The sequence below is a fragment of the Callorhinus ursinus genome, unplaced genomic scaffold (assembly GCF_003265705.2).
Source record: "Callorhinus ursinus isolate GAN/ISIS: 27379988/994484 unplaced genomic scaffold, GSC_fseal_2.0 scaffold6, whole genome shotgun sequence".
Classification (NCBI taxonomy): Eukaryota; Metazoa; Chordata; class Mammalia; order Carnivora; family Otariidae; genus Callorhinus; species Callorhinus ursinus.
The window spans coordinates 65,597,950-65,617,065 of record NW_027397068.1 but is presented as its reverse complement, the minus strand read 5'-3'; the positions used below and the strand labels follow the sequence as shown (position 1 = coordinate 65,617,065).

General features: G+C 41.5%; 1 protein-coding gene across 5 annotated transcripts in view; it reads right to left on the bottom strand.

Annotated features, from left to right (window-relative positions):
• Positions 1-10,046, bottom strand: part of ESR1 (estrogen receptor 1) — a 393,382-nt gene extending 383,336 nt beyond the window's left edge. Inside the window, exons 1-2 of one of the 5 annotated variants that reach the window (XM_073894109.1) lie at positions 9,811-10,046; positions 9,476-9,680 (exon numbers count right to left, since the gene is read on the bottom strand). The gene's annotated coding sequence lies outside the window, so the exon portion shown is untranslated. Of the gene's footprint in view, positions 1-9,475; positions 9,681-9,786 lie in introns of all 5 variants that reach the window. The other 4 variants (XM_073894110.1, XM_073894108.1, XM_025866343.2 and 1 more) reach the window with 4 other exon arrangements.
• Between the last annotated feature and the right edge of the window lie 9,070 nt (positions 10,047-19,116).

Sequence of the window (19,116 nt, the reverse complement as noted above, 5' to 3'; positions counted from 1 at the left end):
AGAGATTGACATCAACTTCCAAATTTGCCATAATATGACACTCCTAGTTGATTCATTATGTATTCTGACATTTCTTAATTCACATGAACTCAATACTTCAGTTGAGTAGAGAATATTTTTTCTTAGTTGCCTTCTCAATATTTTTACGGATTGCCTTGATTAATTTTTCTCTTCTGCAATGTAAGCCTCAGATGCCAAATGTTCTAACTGGCTAACTGCCTTTAAGGTTTAAGCTCACAGATGTTTCCCTGTGGCCACAGCAAATACTACTCCCCTGAGAATAAGTCTGATAAATAAAATTGGCAATAAATTTAGAACTAAAGGGTTGGATAAGAAAATCAAGTGCAGCCCTCATTAGCTCCACTTTTGTAAGTCTACAAACTTGTCTAATGTACTCAATCCTCAAATATCGATGGTAGTGGATTCTAAGAATCCCATCAACAAATTAAAGCCTTAAACAATCCAAAAATCTCCTTCCATTTAACAATATAAATCCCTTTCTCACTGAACATATTACCACGGTTGCTAACAAGTAGAAAATTGGCACATTTAAAATCTCGTTTCTATTCCAAGTGCTGAGGGAGGAGTAAAATGGATAGAATCCAGATGGTGTGAAGAAAGTAAAGCAAGGGCCCTGCGTAGTCTGAATGTGAATAATTTGTGAATTGGTCTGAATGATTAATATTCAACATTAATATTGCTTAGGCAACATGAATGCCATAAGCAGGAAACCTTTGCTTTCTACTTTTTCCTTTCCTAGAAAACATTTTTCTATGAGTCTTTTCCTTCACAAAGTAGATTTGAAGTACCTCTTTGCTTGGTTTGTGAAGCCTCCATGACATGGAGGTATAAACAACAAACCAGTATGAACAATGTTCTTGACGCTGAATATTATGATATCATCTTCTCCCTGTATTTCTGGGCTTGAAATACAAAGCCCAGGCATTGCCCACCATGGAACATTCTCAGAAGTGTAGTATCATCACTTGAGATTTATTGTAACTGAAATTAAATTACCTAGTGTGCTTGGACTTTCCCCCCACCCCACACCCCAGTGAGTCTGCTTTTTTTTTTTAATTGATGTCCTTGCCTTTTATTCCCCCCAGAAGAAAAGAAAAAGGAGGAAAATAGAAAACACAATCTGCTCCCTTCCCTCTAGCCTCGAAGCACTGGATTCAGCTCCCCCATTCCCATGAGCAGAAAGCAATTTAGGCAGCCACAAGAGACATCACTGTCTTCTTCTCCAACTCAAGTCCTAAATCAATGGAATGCTGACATGTCTTTATTTTATTTTCAGCATAGATGCCTGTGGGTTTGACTGTTCTTATGATAGAATCTCAACTCATTCTAAATGGAGATTGCTGAAAGCAAGAAACATAGAATCATAAAATGGTCTGTGCACGAGGACCATACAGCTCCCCACATCCAATGCCTTCATTTAATTGGTGAGGAAATGGGGTCTCAGAAGTGGAAGGCTGTTCAAACAAAGCTGGTAGCATCACACTTCCTGATTTCAAAATTTACTATGAAGCTACAGTAATCAAAACAGTAAGGTATTGGCCTAGACAGACGTATAGAACAACGGAACAGAGTAGAGAGCCCTAAATAAGTCCACACGTATACAGTCAATGGAGCTTCAACGGTGGTGTCGAGAATACACAGCGGGAAAAGAATAATCCCTTCAACAAATGGTGTTGAGAAAACTAGACGGCTCCATGTAAAAGAAGCAAAATTTGATGTCATCTTACACCACACACCAAACACAATTCCAAATGGATCAAAGACTTAAAGGTAAGACCTGAAACTATAAAATTCCTAGAAGAAAAAATAGAAGACAAGCTTCATGACATTGGACTTGGCAATGATTTCATGTATATGAGCAAAGGCACAGGCAACAGCAACAACAAAAAATAAAAATTAAAAACATAAGCAAGACTACACTAAACTGAAAAGCATCTGCACAGCAAAAAACAATCAACAGAATGAAAAGACAACCAGATAACCTACAGGGTGGGAGAAAATATTTGCATACTATCTATGTAATAAGGGGTTAATGTCCAAAACACATAAGGAACTCTACAACTCAATAACATAAAAACTAATAACCTGATTAAAAATGTGCTACGGACTCAGGATTTTTCCAAAGAAGGCATACAAATGGCCATCTGGTATATAAAAAAGTGCTCATCATCACTAATCATTAGAGAAATGCAAATCAAAACCACAGTGGGATATCACCTCATATCTGTCAGGATGGCTATCACCAAAAAAACAAAAGACAAGTATTGGTGAGGATGTGAAGAAATTTGAATCCTTGCACACTGTGAGAATGCAAAATGCTGTAACCACTATGGAGGTTCTTCAAAAAATTAAAAATAGAACTATTAGGAGGTGCCTGGGTGGCTCAGTTAGTTAAGCAACCAACTCTTGTTTTCAGCTCAGGTCATGATCTCAGGATTGTGAGATGGAGCCCGGAGTCAGGCTCCGCACTGAGCATGGAGCCTGCTTAAGATTCTCTCTCTCCCTATCCCTCTGCCCCTCCCTGCCACCCCACCCCCCCGTGCTCTATCTCTTTCTCCCTCAAAAAAAAAAAAAAAAAAAAAAGATAATAATAATAATAATAATAATAATAATAATAAATAGAACTACCAGATGATCCAGCAGTCCCACCTCTGAATATATATCCAAAAGAACTGAAATCAGGATATGGAAGAGCTATTAGCACTCCCATGTTCCTTGCAACCCCATTCAAAATAGTCTGTTTAATGTGAAAACAACCTCAATGTCTACCAACAGATGAGCTGATCAAGAAAACGTGGTATATACACACAATGGAATACCAGGTAGCCTTAAAAAAGGACATTCTGCAGCAGGCAACACGTATGTACCTTAAGGACTATCACGCTAAGTGGAATGAGCCAGACACACAAAAGCAAGTATTGCATGATTCCACTTCTACAAAGTGTCTAAAATAGTCAAATGCCTAAAATCAAAGACTGACATGGTGGTTACCAAGGGTGGGGGGGAGGGGGGTTATTAAACAATAGATGTAAAGTTTCAGTTAAGTAAGATGAATAAGCTCTAGAGATCTGCTGTACAACATTGGACCTAGAGTCAACACTAATGCATTGTACACTTAAAATTACTTAAGAGGATAGATCCTATGTTAACAGTTCTTACCACAATAAACTTTTTAAAAAAGAATCGTTCAGGGCGCCTGGGTGGCTCAGTCTTTAAGTGTCTGCCTTCAGCTCGGGTCGTGGTCCCAGGGTCCTGGGATCGAGCCCCACATCGGGCTCCCTGCTCAGCGGGAAGCCTGCTTCTCCCTCTCCCCACTCCCCCTGCTTTTGTTCTCTCTCTCTCACTGTGTCTCTCTCTGTCAAATAAATACATTAAAAAAAAAGATTTGTTCAGTACCCAATATAAAGTACCAAAATAATACCTAGAAACAAATTATAATAATTTTAATCAAGTCTAATAGAAATATGAACAATTTTCTTCTAAATCTATATCTTGTCCAAATAAAATAATTTTGCTATAAAAGTATTCCAAGTTAATAGCATTTTACACATATATGAAGTGTGTTACTTTTCAAAGTTCTATCACTTAACCTTCATTGTATCACCAATAGGATCTTTGATAGGAGTTTGGTAGTTATCATGCCCATTTTACAGTTGGGAAAACAGAGCACTGAGCTTGCAAGTTGTTTACTAAGGTCACTCAGCATATCGGTGGCAGAGTAATATATTTTAACCCCCAACCTTCTTTCTCCACTAGTCACTTTTGGAACAAAATCTTCCTTACAACCGTAAGCAATCATGATTTCAGAAAACACATCCAAAAAGATTGTTTAAACTGTATTACTCCTCTCTTGAGGTATTCCAATCACCTCCAAACTGATGTACGCACTCTTTGTCTGAAAACATCTACCTACATAATATTTCCCTAAGCTTAAGTTTGTATCTCATTCCAGCCTTACCCGAAAATCTTTAATAACTGCACTACCAAGTCCAAAGATGTGGCATTTACATCTCCATTCCTAGATCACCTCACACCACCTCCCGGCATACTTCTCACCTGTGTTCCTACAAGCTGCTGAATGATTCCCCAAAACCTTCTCCTCATGCCTTTGCTTATGCTCTTGCCTTTCCTTACATCTTTCTGCGTAAACAGTACCCATCCTGTAAGCTCCTGGGCAGATGTCTACATGAGACTTCCTATATGAAGGCATCCTTCACCACCCCCTGCTCCCTGTCACTGCCCGCCCCCACCCACCTCAACCAGAAATAATTTCCCTTCTTTGTGCTTTCACACCTCGGTGCTTATCACTCTCAAAGCACTCGGCACGTTCTACTCTACTGCCTTACATTCTGGAACATTATGGTCTATAGTGCACCTTACACTTACGATGTAATAGTCCTATGTCGTATTATGTGTTACTGACCGTAACTGATAGTTAATGTCAAAGAACCTGTCAGGCTCCACTACACACATCAGTTGTGTCCCAAGCCCCTGGTAGATCCCAACACCTCCCGAGCCACAGGAGTGCAAGTCTGAATAAAAAACCCCATGTTTGCCCTTGAGGCACTTTGGGTTTGTGTAGGAGCAGAAACTCTGGGACAGACCTTAGTAAACTGCAACAGGGCACTAAAATATTAACTCTTCCTTAAATAAAACAGGAAAAGAATTTTACAGACTGTGTCACGTTAAACTACACTGGATTCTGAGTAACCCTAATCTCTAAATATCTTTTCGTGTAAACTCGACGCAAGTAGGATTTTCAAAAATCCAGATCAAAAATAAATGTATATCTGTATTGTCACATAGTTTTAAAGGGAAATATATTTAAATAGATTATTACATGTAATGTGATTAACTTTATTAAATACCTTTCTGTACATGGTTTTAAGAAAATGAATCTTAACAAATGATTAGCTATAGTAAATAAAAATGAGAGTACAAAAGACTAATGTTTTCTGTGAGATAAACTCAAATTTTCTTTGGATTTCCTGGTGTCTTTATCAAAATTCTGAAAGGAAATACTCCAATGAGATCATTTCTAGGGACTTCAGAGGGAAGAAACATCTCAGAAATGCAGATTGCCTACTTGTGAAAGGGTTTTGTGGGCTTCCTCTGAACCATCCTAGGGGAAGAGGTAGGTTTAGAGGGGTCAGCTAGCTGCTGGCCATGTGATAAGAGAACAGTTTGATGAGATCTGAGGAAAAAGAGATGCCAAAGACCCAGTGGTAACATACTATCCCAGCAAAGGGAAGGAACGCTACACTTTTCACCTTCCCCAGAACTGTCAGTTTGGTATGGCCTGTCTCTTCCCCCTTATGATCGGCAGTAACCCACAAAGGGCCTGAGTATTGTCTTCCAGGCAGCAAGAAAGGGGCTGTGCCTCATTTGTATCCATTCTTAGTGGGAAACCCCAAAGAACTGAGAGTTAGAGACAGTGGTAAACAGGAGAGGGAAGTCAGATTAAGCTCGTGAAGGCTGGGGTTAGGAAAATGGAGCTCCAGACCAGTACAAATCCCTGTGGCTTTTAGAATAGAAAGGTTAGGACAGCTTCTAGCCACTTGTCTACTCAGAGAAGTCAGAGAGCACCTGGAAGACTCCAGGGAAGTCCCAAGAGGAGGAGTACTCAGAGAAGTAAGGTGCTGGCTCTTGAAGTCACCCCCCCCAAAACCCCACCCATCCCGCCTGCCATATTCACCAGCTTGGCCATCCATACTTCCACCACTGTGCACACCCTCAGTTCCGTAGGACATATGTGACCTGTCTCATAGCATTTCATAGCACCCCACCAGAGCTACTCTCATTCACTTAGTGACAAGATTTTACATGTAACTAAGAATTTATATGTTCCATTTAAAAACATATGTTACAAAACTGAACTTTTTACAAAGCATTGCTTAATCAAACCTCATCGATAGCCATAAAACTTCCATAAGTCAGATTCATTATTCTCCTTTTACAGACGAAGATACTGCAGCATGGAGGAGGCGTACTATTATCTCTTGCCAGCCCCAGATGCTCACCTCGCTTCTCCAAGGCAAGGGCCCCATGGACCAAAAACTCTAGAAAATAACATTGTATCAGGTAATGGCTGAGAGCATGGGTTTTTCAAAAGCTTATCTTCAAGTCTTAGGACTGTCACTTATAAAGCTGTCTAACGTTGGACACAATACCTAACTTGGCAAAGCCTGCATTTCCTCGTTTATAAACTTGGAATCATAATATTGTTTATCATCTGGCATTGTTGTAAGGCTTAAATGCGATAATCCCTATAAAAAATATTACACAAAGTTAAGAGCTCCCTAAACCTCAGGTGCTAATATAATTGCTATTATTACCACCCCATGGGCACTAAGTTAGTTGTTATGGAGCTGCTGAGCGAGAGACCAACCCAAGTCTTGGGCATTACATTGAATTAGAAGTTAGCATACATGGGGCACCTGGGCAGCTCAGTGGGTTGAGTGTCCAACTCTTGGTTTTGGCTCAGGTCATGACCTCATGAGTCATGGGATCGAGTCCTGCGTTGAGCCCTGCATCAGGCCCGAGTGGGGCCCCATGCTCAGCACAGAGTGTGCTTGAGATTCTCTGTTTCTGCCTCTCCCGCTGCTCATGCTTTCTCTCTTTCTCTCTCAAGTAAATAAATAAAATCTTTAAAAAAACAAAACAAGAAGTTAGCATACAACTCTACATGTGAACAGACTCAGGCCTAGTCCAACAAGCAAGAAAAATGCTGCTTTTGATATCAAAACAAATGTGAAGCATTTGTAACAAGTTTTTACTTACTTATCTCAGCAAGAATTTACCCATTTCGTTGCTCCTCTTCTCACAGAGGGATGTGGCCACCCTTACAGACACAAAGGCAAGGAAGAATGGAGGGAGGGATGTTGGAAGTGTCTGCGCTTCTCTTCCAATACCTTGTGCTCATCACGAAAGCAGTGGCATTTCTACAGGTGGTACACCCAGCTGGCTGGATTTATTGCCCTTTTTTTTTTTCCAGATCAAGTTCCCAGTTACAACCAGATGGACACAAATTCCTAGCAGCTATGGTGCTGACCATGAGTTTGGTCATTCATTCCACCAACACTTATTACCAGGCAGGGTACTATGCTTGCAATAAAAATGACTTTGTCGGGGCACCAGGGTGGCTCAGTCAGTTAGGCTTCCCACTCTCGATTTCAGCTCAGGTCCTGATCCCAGGGTTGTGAGGTGGAGACCCTTGTCAGGCTCTGTGCTCCGCGGGGAGTCTGCTTCTCTCCCTCTCCCTCGGCCCCTCCCCCACCTCCTGCATGTGCACTCTCATGCTCTCTCTCATTCTCTCTCTCAGATAAATGAATAATTTTTTAAGTGACTTTGTCATATTGAGTTTCTAACACCTGAAAAATACAAGCGGTTTCCTGAGTGGCTTCACCTCACTTATTCCATACAGTTATACCCAGTAGCTACTCCTATTTTCCTGACTTCACAGGTGAGGCATTTGAGACCAGGAATGAACCCTATAGGTTGGGGGTGGCCGGCGGGCAGAGCACACTATGGCTTGGACTCTGACATCTCCTGGAGATTTGAATTGAATTAACGTCTGCATCCTCACCAAAGAGTTACTGCTATGGAAGACCCAAGCAGAAGTATAAGCTTTCTAGCAAAATATTTTTATGGATGAATAGCCAGTGCAAGCCTCTTCATCCTCTAAAAGAGTCACATGCTTTCAGAGAGAAAAATTATGCTTCTTAGAAAGAGCCATAAAAGTCATTGATGTGCAAGATTTTGCTGTTGTCCAGTGGGAATGATCCAGAGGAAGTCTACTGAGATGCCGCCCAGAAGGCAAATTCACCGTCATCATCATCACCATCATCAAAAGCCACATGTAAAGGACCTGCCTTTAAAAACAGCACTTTATTACACCTGCTGAAGGGAGCTTCACAGGGGATTAATTACGGAGAACAGCCCTGATGAGGTTGGGTGGGCAGGACCACATCTCAACCGACATCAATAAAACATAATGCTATGACTGTTTCACGATGTGGCTGGTCTACTCAGAGCTGGTCACTCTCATTCTTGGCTACTTTTCTTTGTAGCCAGTCTGCTACCATGGAGCAGAACTGTTCACTGTTCAAAGCAAACTGAAGCCCAACCACCCGGCCCTCAGCCCGAGAGGTTGCTCTGACCAACCAGGCTGAACAAATATAGACAAACACTCCAAGAACCCACAGATAACTATGCAAAAATGTTTAGCAGATACCCAGTATGAATATTTATATTCATATTGGGGGCCAGGTGGAGGTAGCCAGCTCTAAATCCTAAACTGAATGAAAAGTCAGAGTTAATCTAAATGAAAGATCATTTTTTTTTTTACTATTCTTGCAGCAAGTTCAAGACACATGAGATTTATCCCTTTCCTTGAGTGTCAAGAGCAATAAAACAAAATAAATACTTGCAAGGGTCTAAGAAAAATACCCTGGTGGTAAATATGACCCTTCTATTTATAATCAAAATTATAGCCACACATGTCAAAGCCTAGCGGGCAGTCTTCATAAGCTAGTCACAAAATGGGAGCAAACATTTGCTTTTGAGAAATTAGGAAGGAATTATATAGAGCAGAAATGGGCTCTGAACCCTTGGTCTCAGAAGTTCCCATCCAATTTCATTTCTTTTGGCTCTCAGAGCTTTTTAAGATCAAATGCAAACACGTCTATCTCATAGTCATAATTTCACTCTCAACATTAACATATATCATATATAACATTTATATATATCACATTCAAAACCAGATGACTCCCCCAGCAACCTCGTGTGTGAGGAGTTGCTCTGCAAGCCTATTAGATCTGGCCCATAGAGCCAACAGAAATTTGGACAGGAATCAGTGGGATGATCCCAAGTCCTGATAAAGCCCAACCCTGATTAAAAAAAAAAAAAAAAAAAGTCACATTGGCTTCGACGAGCATGTCCGAGAGAACAAAAGCTGGTTACCCTCTTGACAGAGCATGAAACTTACAACTCAACACACATTTCCTGAAACGTGTGGCAATTCCTCTAACCAAAGTGAAAGTATCCTGCCCTGTCTTTTGTGACTGCCACATCATTATTCAAGTAGCACAGTGCCACATATGGGGGGGGTGGTGGGCACTAACGTACACACCGTCCGGCTGCAGAAAACTGACCGCTAGTTTTTTTCACGTGAGAGCAAACTGAGGCCGCAGGACTCAAAAAGAACTTGTCTAACTAAAATCACAGGGCAATTTAAAGACCGTCTGTCTCACTTTTGTATTACTAGACTGCATAGCTTTTCAGAAAACCGGACTGCCTTCGGGAAACAAATACTGGCTTGTTCAGACTACCTCGTTCAAACTCAACATAAGTTACGCCACCAAAGATTAAGCAAACAGGTAGTACGTTCATACTAGCCTGTGAACCGTCCAATTAATAACTTCTAACATTCCAACACATTTCGACAATACAGTACCTCCTAGCGAGGGCTGGATCCAACAAGCATACGTTATCTGAGGCAGGCAGACAGCCTGTCAGTGCTGTGCCGAGAAAAGGGTGGTTGTGTTGCCCTCTGACTCAGCTGAATATTATTCCAAAAGTGAGTTTCCACTTTGCACCAAGTTTAGATTCAACATTTTAACGTCGCCATAAGTGCTTGCCAGCAACTTTGCAAAATATCCCTGGAGCATTAAGAGAAAAATGAACATCTTTTAACATGAGAGGGAAGCTCTGAAGTTACATCATGCTGGTAAATAGTAGCACATAGAGCAAAAAGGAAAAACTTACGTTGAGAAAAAGAAATAGGAGTACCTACTTGAGGAGAAGAATGTCACTCAAAGACTGTTTTCTTATGGTTCAGAATGGGCAAGAGAAAGGAAGACTAACCTTCCGAACCCGTTAAGGAGCTTCTGAGCATGGAGACTGCATTTTCAGTTTTGGTGAAATCCGTTCTGAGGCAGGAGACAGGAGGCTGTTATGACCATGAAATTAGGAAATGCAGCAACTCAAAACTAAAGAACTAGCACCACCATTTGACTAGGAGTGGAAAATCTGCACAAAATAGAGGAGGGGGTGGCCTTGCTTTCTCCACACGAGGCCTGATTCTAACTTTCTTAGCCCTTCGATCAGGACAGACGTTGAACAAGGGGTAAGTAATTTGTTAATCTGCCTGAAAATGTTTTATGTAACCCAGCTGATTTTCTCTTCACTGCTAATAAAGTTTGAAGTCTAGGCGGGCATGTCGAGTTGGAAAAAAAAAAAATAAAGCATTCATTCAGCACATAAATTTTGCTAATCCAAAATTAGTTACAGCTAAGAGCAGGACTCAGGACATGTCTTCTGTGAGCGTTTCCGTAACTTTCTAGTTCAGCCATTGACTCAACAACCGGCTCTGCATTTCTTGTCACACTGATTAATTAGGTTCCTGACTTCGCTAACCTGCAGACGCTTAACTTGGTTCCCTCCAACTCCTAGGCCATTCTTTCTGTTATCTGATCTTTCCATAAACTGTCTGCCATTTCCTGCAGCCAGTTAAGAGTTCATGCAGTTTTGTCTTATTTACACGGACATAAACATTCTGAAGTAGAAAATGGGCTGAGAAGTGATATTGAAATTAAGGAAATAATATTAAAAATGTTAATAGCTTACAAAGTCAGCTGTGTTTTACAGAGTATGTATTTTAAAAGATTGTTTTTTAACATATTGGATTTGTCTACTCTTCAAGACTTAGGAGAGGCTGGTTTTCTGGAAGTGAGAATGTTAGAGGAGAAGGTGAAGGAGTCTATCTTGCTACTGGGCTTTCTAGAATCTCTAAGTGCAAGTTGACATCTTTAGGACAGGAGATGCAGCTCTAAACAGTCTTAGGAAAGATTGAAAATCAAAATTTTCATAATCAACACTTTAAAACCTATTGAAATAAAGGATCTTAACTATCTTCCATCTTCCTTATACGTGTGAGTTAGCCCATAAAATAATTTGAATATGCAAATTTGTCTGAGATTAATTTCTGCAGAATACGTAGAAGAGGGCATATTTTAGCAAACATGTACAGTATTTAATTTTGGTTTAAGAAACAAAATTTCAACAAGATTCACTTACAGAAAGAACAATCACATATATTAATGCAATATTGGGGTTTTTTTAGCTTTTTATTATTTTTCTTATGGTTTCTGGCAAAAGATAAATTCTTTAATAAGATGTTTTGAACTGTTTAAACATCTTGGAAGTAAAATATTTTTGTCTAAACTAATTAAATCCTTCAATTAGTTTATTTGTCAGAATGAACTATGCTTTTCAAACACCATTTAGCTACCTGTTAAAATCCTTTGTACATATCAATACAGAAAAGAAAATCACTTAGAGCAACAGTTCTCAAAATAGAACATCTGTTGGATTCTGAACTGAAGGTTACAGATTAGTTTCTTTTCATTAGAAAATATAAATGTATAACATAAAATTCCTATAAAATTTACATTAGATTAGTTATACTTAAAAGACCATTGTTGACACTCGTTTGCATTCCAATATGTGCTTTCTCAATGGGGGGAGAGTAATAATAATAGCAAATGTCTTCCGGATGAAAACTAGAAGTCAGATACTGTTTTAAGCAAATTTACAACAAACCAGTGAGGTAAGTACTACTGCAACCCCATTTTACAGAGGAGGAAACCATAGGATGCCAAGATTAAGCACCTGTACCAAGATATTATAGCTGAAATCAAAGTTCAAACTCAGGACATAAGCACCCAAGTTTTGTTGTTGTTGTTGTTGTTGTTGTTAAGATTTTATTTATTTATTTGACAGAGAGACACAGCGAGAGCAGGAACACAAGCAGGGGGAATGAGAGAGGGAAAGCAGGCTTACCTCGGAGCAGGGAGCCCGATGCGGGGCTCGGTCCCAGGACCCTGGGATCATGACCTGAGTTGAAGGCAGATGCTTAACGACTGAGCCACCCAGGCACCCAGCACCCAAGTTTTTAACACCCCACTGCAGAATCAAAACCACACTAGGGAACACACATGTTTTCTATGTATCACAGGGAGAAAATGTGGAGAGGTTATCAGTGGATGGCTAAGAAAAATTTCTATAGATTGATATAGAAATATTATTATGAATCATCTTAAAGTTTATCATTCTATTGAGCTCGCTAAAAAATTAAAACGTAGGCTCAGACTAACATTGTTTTAAAATATTCTGTGCTTTCTTATAGGAAAAAAATCTCTTTTGAGGAAAATTTTCTAATTAAATTGTATTCACTGTTATTAGATTAGACTGAATAATGGGGGGGAGAAGAAAAGAACAATTTAAGTAAAGCTTTATAATGTTATTCTAGAAATCTTTCTAGGTTCCAACCTTTTTTTAATACGTTCTCTCATTCCAGAAGTAGCCACTAACAGCCTGGTTTCCACAAGCAAAGCAAAGCAGAAAACTGATCCAGCAAAATCCTGCTATGACCCAGGTGATTCGGATTAAAATAAAAATCAGGTTTTTTATTTGGAGTGTGTGTTTTTGTCTAACACTCCAGATGTCAGTGGACTCAACTGGGACTCAGTTACATAGCTAATGGCCCATATTCTTCACTTGTCCTCATTAGCAAAGATTTTTCTATTGGGCACTGCTTTAAACACTATCCGGATTCCATCACACTATACAAGCAGCTCTGAGCTTCCGGTTTTCCTTATGAAGAGCAACCAAAATTGAAATTCTGCTTGCCTTGAGATACCAGTCAGAACCTGAGCATCCACTTACTCATCTTTCTAAGGGAAATTGCCCAGCTCCTCCCCTGTCCTGTTTCTGAGACAACCAAGTCACATCCCAATGACCCTCAGACCCCACTTCAGATCACAGCTAATTGGACGAGGGATAGGAAACTAACCAAGACAGACAGTGACCAAAGCCATGAACTAATGTGAAAAGATGAACTTGACCAATCACATTCTAGCTCTCCAGAGTGTGAATTCTGAAAACCTAGACTGAACTAGTGAGGCACACAGGCAAGAAGGATGTCTTGGGGTAGACCGGAGACCATAGTAAGCAAAGGCTCTTTCGCAAGTCAAGTTATGCAGGCAAAGAGAAACCCAGTGAGCCAAAGTGAACAAATAGGGGCCCTGAGCCCCTGAGCACATGGCAGGGTCCAGCTACAGCTGCACTGGCCACTATGCTGGTGGGGTCGTGGACGGCACACAGATTCTCCGCTAACCCTTATTACCAGATATCCAGGGGAGTCTCTGTTCCTTCCCCTCAAGAGTATAACTAAAACACTCATCCTGGGTCACAGCTGCTAGTTTTTGTAGCAGAAGGCACAAAATCCAGCAGTCCTATTTGCAATGTACAGGTCCTGGATATTTGAAAACAGAGTCTTCATATGACCAATGCCTGACGACTCTTTCTACTGTCATTTGCTCAACATTGATGCCCTGTAGTTGAAGTTCATGGGGATAAAGATAGTCTCTCTCAAAAAAAAAAAAAAAGACTATCTTTGTTCAGGTAACAAGTTCAGGCAGAAGAAACTTATGCAAAATTATCAACAAACTCAATTAAACTTCATCTTTAGAAAGCCTTTTAAAACTTGCCTTCATGGAAAAATAAAATAAGATAAAAACAGAGAGGGAGGCAAACCGTAAGAGACTCTTAATCATAGGAAACAAACTGAGGGTTGCTGGAGGGGAGGGGGTGGGGAAGGTGGGGTAGCTGGGTGATGCACATTAAGGAGGGCACCTCATGTAATGAGCACTGGGTGCTATATCCAACTTATGAATCACTAAATTCTACCCCTGAAACCAATAATGATGAATATAAATTTAAAATGTTCTCAAAAAACCTGCCTTCAAAAATCACATGCTGCTTCTTTATATACAAAAAGATATATATAAAGCCTCAAACATCCCATGTGAAGAAATAGTTGTTGAAAAAATTCTACTAGGAGAATAAAAGGGCTTTCATATTTATCAAGGTGACAAAAGAAATAACATCTGAAGAATGCAATGATTTCAAATGGAAAAGCTATTCCCTCTGCTGACCCTTCTTACTCCCCCAAAACCCTGCCCCTTGGGTTTTCCTTCTCCCCAAATACCAGTTTCTAACTACCACCTGACCACATCAGTCTCAGTAGCCAGACAGATCCACAAATTCTCATACTCATCCTCAGAAAGAAGCAGTCTCAGCTAGGATTCAGAGAGGCGTAGCCCTTCCAATACTTTATTTTCATCAACTACTGTAATGTACTTCTAAGGAGAAAAGAGAACTCCACAGATTTCATCCAAGCTCAAGGAGCCAGTGCCAGAGAAAAACGATTTTTAAGTATGGCACAGAATTCGTCACTAAGTTCATTAGCTGTGCAACGAGCACAGACACCTGAAACATAGCAAAAGGGGAGGTTGCCATTAAAGGCTGACGAAAGATCCTGTAAGACATCAAGCACAAAGGGAAGCCTTGATGCCTAAACCAGATGACAATTAGGGGTGAGGAGTACTCCCCACCTGAGGATCCAGCCAGCCCCCTTAGTGGCAAATGGGTCCTGCTCTCCGATGGCCACCGGCAGCAACACCCTTGACCAACCTTGGTTGCTTCCTCAGGCCTGCAGTGATGCTCAGCACCTGTGGCAAGTACCATAGCATCTGTTCAATCACCAGGCACTACAGGAAGGAAGGTTTTTCAAAGGACTGCAGATTGTAGAACAGTCGAGGGAGATCAGGGTGAGAAAAATATTACGTCGTTATTGTTTTCTTCCTATTTTTGCCCTGGGCTGGCTTATTCTAGGGAACTGTGGATTGCAATAACTTCAGACTCAACCTCCAAAATATCTCCAGCCTCCATCCCTTCTATTTCCTTCTCCATAGCACTACTCAAGCCTTCCTCAGCTCTCAGCTGGACGGGGCAGTGGTGTCCAGACTTGTCTGACTGCCTTCAGCCTCTCCCATTTCCAACCCATTGAACGCACCTTCACCAGGTTACTCTCCTGACTAATCAACACCATCGTGTCACTACAAGACCAAATGTCATACAAACCACTCACTATCTCCCTGTTAATCTGGTCCCGGCCCATTTCCCCAGCCTTGAGGTCTGATCCTGCAGCCTCCTTCCCTACGTCCAGTATCCTGCCTTTGGTCTCTGCCTCTTCCCTATCTGGATCAGTTATGATCCTACCACTTCTTCCAGGTTCATCTCAAAGATCACCTTCTTCATGCAGCCCTTCGTGATTGCTCAACATCACCCTGTTCTCACCCACCTGAGTCCCCACAGCACATTGCTTGCACCGCTCCCTTCTGACAAGCCCTTAGGAAGCATCTCCTCCTGCCAGACAAGGATGAATAGACATGACCTTGAAGAGCTTGTAACTAGGAAGGGAGATAGACACTTCAGATGACTTGTAGGACACCCCGGTAACTGATGCATCAGCACTGAAACATACTTTTGCTGAACACTTGAGAACACTCTCAGGGGAATGGCAAATTCAGTCTGGCCCCCAGTTATGTATGTATCTCCCACACCTCCTACCTCCAGTCTACTGCAGTTGATTGGGAATGGGTCTAACCCAATGGCAGTAATTCACACAGTGTCGGGCACACAGATTTTTTTTTTCATTCAAACAAATTTCAACTTGAATAGAAGGAACAGAAAGGCCTGTTCATCTCCAATCCACATCCCTCTGTCATCTACCTTCACCTTGCCCTCTAAGCAGTAGAACCGCAGGACTTGACCATTTACAGGGGCACTGAGCAGCCCCAATCCCCAAGTACATCCCTGTCTGGGTTTGGAAAAGCTTCCTCTACAGTGTCAAAATCTATACTGGAAACTGTTTTTCCCCAAGCCCCAATATCTTCACAGTCCTTGAAATGGGACAAGAAGTGAAAAATAAAACATAGGAAACAAGGAACAAAAATAGATGATTACATTAGAGACAGGACATTTAAATTGCACAGTTTGAGCATTAAGTTAAATGGGAAGATAATAGCATATAAAAAGCAAGCATGTGGGGTGCCTGTGTGGCTCAGTCGCTAAGCATCTGCCTTCGGCTCAGGTCGTGATCCCAGGGTCCTGGGATCAAGCCCTGCATTGGGCTCCCTGCTCCATTGGAGGCCTGCTTCTCCCTCTCCCATTCCCCCTGCTTGTGTTCCCTCTCTCACTGTGTCTCTCTCTGTCAAATAAATAAATAAAATCTTAAAAAAAAAAAAAGGCAAGCATGTGGATCACTAGGTCACCATAAGTGTAAAATGTGCTTAAAATAGATAATAATAAGAGTACAATTTTGTGCCATCACTTGGGCAATGTGTTTAACATCATTTTCCTTATAAATAAATTTTGGTTGATTACTGTACATCTACATTTCACTTTCATAAAATCATTTTAGCCTTTACTGATTTACTTACTCCACTCTCTAAAACAAAGATCCACATGGATGCTTCCAGGGGCTTTTGGAAACCCCTGAAATCATATCCAATCTTTTGAATACATGAACACATCTGCATTTTTCTGAGAACAGTCTACAAACTTCATCTGATTCTTTAAGAAGCCTAAGCGAGATTACGAACTACAAAAGGGGGCACCTGGGTGGCTCAGTTGGTTAAGCGTCTGCCTTCAGCTCAGGTCATGATCTCCAGGTCCTGGGATCCAGCCCCATGTCGGGCTCCCTGCTAAGCAGGGAATCTGCTTCTCTCTCTCTCTCTCTCTCTCTCTCTCCCTCTGCTCCTTCCCCCTGCTCTTTCTCTCTCTCTCTCAAATAAATAAATAAAATCTTTAAAAAAAAAACTGCAAAAGAATGGGCTTAACATTGTAAATGGAATGTTTAATATGCTACCACATATACTATTGTTTCTTTGACATTGTAACACTGCCTAAATGATTACTTTTCCTTTTCAAAATTAGCACCTTTGGGGCGCCTCAGTGGCTCAGTCAGTTAAGCCTCTGCCTTTGGCTCAGGTCATGGTCCCAGGGTCCTGGAATCGAGTCCCGCATCAGGCTCCCTGCTCAGCCGGGAGTCTTCTTCTCCCTCTCGCTCTGCCCCTCCCCCTGCTCATGCTCTCCCTCTCTCTCAAATAAATAAACTCTTTTTTAAAAAAATTAGCACCTTTTACCAAATTAATAAAGTTTTGCAATTTGCACTTTTCTTCTACAATAACTTGGGATAGTCATTTTCTCATTTTGGAACATTTTACTTGTAAAACTCCAAAGGGATCCCAATTTCCAAAACTTAAGGTCTATTCAATAATTTCCAACTGCGATATGAAGCAGCTCCTGGACTTCAGAATGAGTAACACACGGACTTCGTGCCAAAGAGATCCAACCCTTTCTCTTCACGCCATGAACGCTTAGTCTTTCAGGAAACGAAAGAGATGGACCAGTGTATTAAATGCGTTTTCGACTTAACGGTATTTTCAACTTAGCATGGGTTTCTTGAGACCTAACCCCATTGTGGGTAGAGGAAGATCTGTACCAAGTTATCAAGCAAACAGTTGCCCTGTAAAGGCTGTGTTGGGCTGTGTTTGATATGGCTGTGTTTATAACTCTGGGGTTTTTAAACCGCCCGTTCTGGGTGCCTTTTGCGGGGTTTCTACCCTCGGGAGACGTGTGCAAGGAGCAACAGTAGATTTCCAGCTGGGAGCGGCCCAAGCGCGGCCCCAGCATCTCGAGGTGAGCCACCTTCCGGTGGCTGCCACAGTGGGTCCTTGTTGAGACATTTAAAAGTTGTTCTGGCAGAATCCACAGTCCCAGAAGGATCCCTGAGGCAAGACCTGGCCTGAGCCAGCAGCGAGCTGCAGGCCACCATTAAACCAACAAAAGCAGCCACATCCCTCAGAAGCGCTTACACAGAGGAAGCAGCCTATCCTAAGAGTTTATGTCCTATTTATTCAGGCAGAGAAAGGATATTCATTTCAACCAGCAAGGGAAATGTTAGGTTATGTAATACTGGGGATGAAGAGAATGAGGCTGGCTTTTTTTTTTTTTTTCTTTTTCCTGGAGAAAAGTGTTGTGAAATAGTCTAAGGACAACCTCCAGTTTCCAGAGTCACTCCTGCCCCCAGAAGCTTCTGTGAGCCCTGGGCTCTGGGGTTATGGTTAGAGCTGGGGAAACCACATGAGAAATGGCAGGCACTAGACCCTTCCCCATCTAGCACTGCCCCCTCCCCCATGAGAGTCCATGGAAGCCACCAGGAGAATTGGCCACACACACTGTTCATCACTCATTTCAGAACAATGACATTCTGATTATCCTGAAGCACACTTCCCACCTTCTCAAGAATGCAACCTTAGAATCATTTTTTATGTGCCTGCTGCGCAGAGCCAATTGAAGTATAACTAGGAGTTATTAAAATGGATGCTCAAATCGCTCGGCATCGGGGAAATCCAAATCAAAACCTCAATGAGATATCACCTCACACCCGACAGAATGGCTAAAATTAACAAGTCAGGAAATGACAGATGTTGGTGAGGATGCGGAGAAAGGGGAACCCTCCTACACTGTTGGTGGGAATGCAAGCTGGTGCAGCCACTCTGGAAAACAGTATGGAGGTTCCTCAAACAGTTGAAAATAGAACTACCATACGATCCAGCAATTGCCCTACTGGGTATTTACCCCAAAGATATAAATGGAGGGATCCAAAGGGGTATGTGCACCCCAATGTTTATAGCAGCAATGTCCACAATAGCCAAACTGTGGAAAGAGCCAAGATGTCCATCGACAGATGAATGGATAAAGAAGATGTGGTATATATACACAATGGACTATTATGCCATCAAAAGGAATGAGATTTTGCCATTTGCAACGACATGGATGGAACTGGAGGGTGTTATGCTGAGCGAAATAAGTCAATCAGAGAAAGACATGTATCATATGACCTCACTGATATGAGGAATTCTTAATCTCAGGAAACAAACTGAGGGTTACTGGAGTGGTGGGGTGTGGGAGGGATGGAGTGGCTGGGTGATAGACATTGGGGAGGGTATGTGCTATGGTGAGCGCTGTGAATTGTGCAAGACTGTTGAATCACAGGTCTGTACCTCTGAAACAAATAATGCAATATATGTTAAGGAAAAAAAAGAAGAAGAAGATAGCAGGAGGGGAAGAATGAAGGGGGGGAAATCGGAGGGGGAGATGAACCATGAGAGATGATGGACTCTG